This window comes from Anneissia japonica, unplaced genomic scaffold (assembly GCF_011630105.1).
Source record: "Anneissia japonica isolate Jap-2015-1 unplaced genomic scaffold, ASM1163010v1 scaffold14600_len3297_cov85, whole genome shotgun sequence".
NCBI classification, from domain to species: Eukaryota; Metazoa; Echinodermata; class Crinoidea; order Comatulida; family Comatulidae; genus Anneissia; species Anneissia japonica.
In genome coordinates, this window is record NW_022720521.1 from 1 (window position 1) to 3,323 (window position 3,323).

The following is a 3,323-nucleotide window of genomic DNA, read 5'->3' on the forward strand; positions in this document are numbered from 1 at the left end:
TGTCTCTGTGGCGCAATCGGTTAGCGCGTTCGGCTGTTAACCGAAAGGTTGGTGGTTCAAGCCCCCCCCAGGGGCGATGTGTTAGTTTTATTTAAATTTAATTAATAATTTGTAATAACTGATGTATAAGTTTTACATAAATTTAACTTAATATGTAATCAAAATGTTCAATTGTGTTTATTGTTATTTTGTTTAAAATTGCAAAATTAAAATTTTATAATAAAAAGTGTTATAAAATCGGCTGAGCCCACGTATGTATGTCTCTGTGTCGCAATCGGTTAGCGCGTTCGGCTGTTAACCGAAAGGTTGGTGGTTCAAGCCCACCCAGGGACGATGTATCCCTTTTATATAAATTTAATATGTTGTCAAAATATTCAATTGTTTTCATTGGTATTTTGTGTAAAATTACAAAAATAAAATGTTAAAATACAAAGTTTTATTGAATTTTGCTGTGTGTGTCTCTGTGGCGATACACATCTAGATGTGTATAAGAGACAGCTAGGCACCCTATGTTTGTCTCTGTGACGCAATCGGTTAGGGCGTTCGGCTGTTAACCGAAAGGTTGGTGGTTCAAGCCCACCCAGGGACGATGAATTATTTTTATATAAATTTAATATGTTGTCAAAATATTCAATTGTTTTCCTTGGTATTTTGTGTAAAATTACAAAAATAAAATGTTAAAATACAAAGTTTTATTAAATTTGTGTGTTTCTCCGTGACGCAATATTTTAGCGCGTTCGGCTGTTAACCGAAAGGTTATTGGTTGAAGCCCACCCAGTTAAGATGTGTTAGTTTTATTTAAATTAAATTAATAATTTGTAATAAATAATGTATCAATTTTACATAAATTTAATTTAATATTTAATCAAAATGTTCAATTGTGTTGATTGGTATTTTGTTTAAAATTGCAAAAATAAAATTTTACAATAAAAAGTTTTATAAAATCGGCTAGGCCCCGCTATGTATGTTCCTCTGTGGCGCAATCGGTTAGCGCGTTCGGCTGTTAACCGAAAGGTTAGTGGTTCAAGCCCACCCAGGGACGATGTATCTCATTTATATAAATTTAATATGTATATCAAAATGTAGTCAAAATATTCAATTGTTTTTTTTGGTATTTTGTGTAAATTACAAAAATAAAATGTTTTATGACTTTGGCTGTGTGTGTCTCTGTGGCGCAATCGGTTAGCGCGTTCGGCTGTTAACCGAAAGGTTGGTGGTTCAAGCCCACCCAGGGACGATGTGTTAGTTTTATTTAAATTTAAGTTAGTTTTAATTAATAATTTGTAATAATTGATGTATATGTTTTACATAAATTTAACTTAATATGTAATCAAAATGTTCAATTGTGTTGATTGGTATTTTGTTTAAAATTGCAAAAATAAAATTTTATAATAATAGGTGTTATAAAATCGGCTAGAACCCCGTATGTATGTCTCTGTGGCGCAATCGGTTAGCGCGTTCGGCTGTTAACCGAAAGGTTGGTGGTTCAAGCCCACCCAGGGACGATGTATCCCTTTTATATAAATTTAATATGTATATCAAATTGTTTTTATTAGTATTTTGTGTAAATTACAAAAATAAAATGTTAAAATAAAAGTTTTTATGATTTTGGCTGTGTGTGTCTCTGTGGCGCAATCGGTTAGCGCCTTCGGCTGTTAACCGAAAGGTTGGTGGTTCAAGCCCCCCCCCCCCAGGGGCGATGTGATAGTTCTATTTAAATTTAATTAATAATTTGTAATAACTGATGTATAAGTTTTACATAAATTTAACTTAATATGTAATCAAAATGTTCAATTGTGTTTATTGTTATTTTGTTTAAAATTGCAAAATTAAAATTTTATAATAAAAAGTGTTATAAAATCGGCTGAGCCCACGTATGTATGTCTCTGTGTCGCAATAGGTTAGCGCGTTCGGCTGTTAACCGAAAGGTTAGTGGTTCAAGCCCACCCAGGGACGATGTATCCCTTTTATATAAATTTAATATGTATATCAAAATGTTCAATTGTGTTGATTGGTATTTTGTGTAAAACTACAAAAATAAAGTATTAAAATAAAAAAGTTTTCTTAAATCCGCCAGGCACCCTATGTTTGTCTCTGTGACGCAATCGGTTAGGGCGTTCGGCTGTTAACCGAAAGGTTGGTGGTTGGAGCCCACCCAGGTACGATGCATCGATTTTATATAAATTTAATATGTTGTCAAAATATTCAATTGTTTTCATTGGTATTTTCTATGTATGTTCTTCTGTGTCGCAATCGGTTAGCGCGTTCGGCTGTTAACCGAAAGGTTGGTGGTTCAAGCCCACCCAGGGACGATGTATCCCTTTTATATAAATTTAATATGTATATCAAAATGTAGTCAAAATATTCAATTGTTTTTTTTTTGGAATTTTGTGTAAATTACAAAAATAAAATGTTAAAATAAAAGGTTTTATGACTTTGGCTGTGTGTGTCTCTGTGGCGCAATCGGTTAGCGCGTTCGGCTGTTAACCGAAAGGTTGGTGGTTCAAGCCCACCCAGGGACGATGTATCCGTTTTGTATAAATTTAATATGTTGTCAAAATATTCAATTGTTGTCATTGGTATTTTGTGTAAAATTACAAAAATAAAATGTTAAACGTGTTAGTTTTATTTAAATTTAATTAATAATTGATGTATATGTTTTACATAAATTTAACTTAATATGTAATCAAAATGTTCAATTGTGTTGATTGGTATTTTGTTTAAAATTGCAAAAATAAAATTTTATAATAAAAAGTGTTATAAAATCGCCTAGAACCCAGTATGTATGTTTCTGTGGCGCAATCGGTTAGTGCGTTCGGCTGTTAACCGAAAGGTTGGTGGTTCAAGCCCACCCAGGGACGATGTATCCCTTTTATATAAATTTAATATGTATATCAAATTGTTTTTATTAGTATTTTGTGTAAATTACAAAAATAAAATGTTAGAATAAAAGGTTTTATGAATTTGGCTGTGTGTGTCTCTGTGACGCAATCGGTTAGCGCGTTCGGCTGTTAACCGAAAGGTTGGTGGTTCAAGCCCACACAGGGACGATGTATCCGTATTATATAAATTTAATATGTTGTCAAAATATTCAATTGTTTTCATTGGCATTTTGTGTAAAATTACAAAAATAAAATGTTAAAATTCAAAGTTTTATTGAATTTTGCTGTGTGTGTCTCTGTGGCGCGCGCAATCGGTTAGCGCGTTCGGCTGTTAAACGAAAGGTTGGTGGTTCAAGCCCACCCAGGGACGATGAACTATTTTTATATAAATTTAATATGTTGTCAAAATATTCAATTGTTTTCCTTGGTATTTTGTGTAAA

At 32.8% G+C, this 3,323-nt stretch overlaps 13 non-coding genes across 13 annotated transcripts; all 13 read left to right on the forward strand.

The window, feature by feature from the left end:
• The first annotated feature begins 1 nt into the window (after position 1).
• Positions 2–76, forward strand: Trnan-guu. Its single transcript has one exon. It is a non-coding gene; the product is annotated as a tRNA-Asn (tRNA).
• Positions 77–259: 183 nt separating this feature from the next.
• Trnan-guu lies at positions 260–333 on the forward strand. Its single transcript has one exon. It is a non-coding gene; the product is annotated as a tRNA-Asn (tRNA).
• Positions 334–515: 182 nt separating this feature from the next.
• Positions 516–589, forward strand: Trnan-guu. Its single transcript has one exon. It is a non-coding gene; the product is annotated as a tRNA-Asn (tRNA).
• A 379-nt stretch (positions 590–968) lies between these two features.
• Trnan-guu lies at positions 969–1,042 on the forward strand. Its single transcript has one exon. It is a non-coding gene; the product is annotated as a tRNA-Asn (tRNA).
• Positions 1,043–1,163: 121 nt separating this feature from the next.
• On the forward strand, positions 1,164–1,237 carry Trnan-guu. The gene has a single exon. It is a non-coding gene; the product is annotated as a tRNA-Asn (tRNA).
• A 194-nt stretch (positions 1,238–1,431) lies between these two features.
• On the forward strand, positions 1,432–1,505 carry Trnan-guu. Its single transcript has one exon. It is a non-coding gene; the product is annotated as a tRNA-Asn (tRNA).
• A 115-nt stretch (positions 1,506–1,620) lies between these two features.
• Trnan-guu lies at positions 1,621–1,699 on the forward strand. The gene has a single exon. It is a non-coding gene; the product is annotated as a tRNA-Asn (tRNA).
• A 183-nt stretch (positions 1,700–1,882) lies between these two features.
• On the forward strand, positions 1,883–1,956 carry Trnan-guu. Its single transcript has one exon. It is a non-coding gene; the product is annotated as a tRNA-Asn (tRNA).
• A 282-nt stretch (positions 1,957–2,238) lies between these two features.
• Positions 2,239–2,312, forward strand: Trnan-guu. Its single transcript has one exon. It is a non-coding gene; the product is annotated as a tRNA-Asn (tRNA).
• Positions 2,313–2,448: 136 nt separating this feature from the next.
• Trnan-guu lies at positions 2,449–2,522 on the forward strand. Its single transcript has one exon. It is a non-coding gene; the product is annotated as a tRNA-Asn (tRNA).
• Positions 2,523–2,787: 265 nt separating this feature from the next.
• Trnan-guu lies at positions 2,788–2,861 on the forward strand. The gene has a single exon. It is a non-coding gene; the product is annotated as a tRNA-Asn (tRNA).
• A 115-nt stretch (positions 2,862–2,976) lies between these two features.
• Positions 2,977–3,050, forward strand: Trnan-guu. Its single transcript has one exon. It is a non-coding gene; the product is annotated as a tRNA-Asn (tRNA).
• Positions 3,051–3,174: 124 nt separating this feature from the next.
• Positions 3,175–3,252, forward strand: Trnan-guu. The gene has a single exon. It is a non-coding gene; the product is annotated as a tRNA-Asn (tRNA).
• Positions 3,253–3,323: the final 71 nt, after the last annotated feature.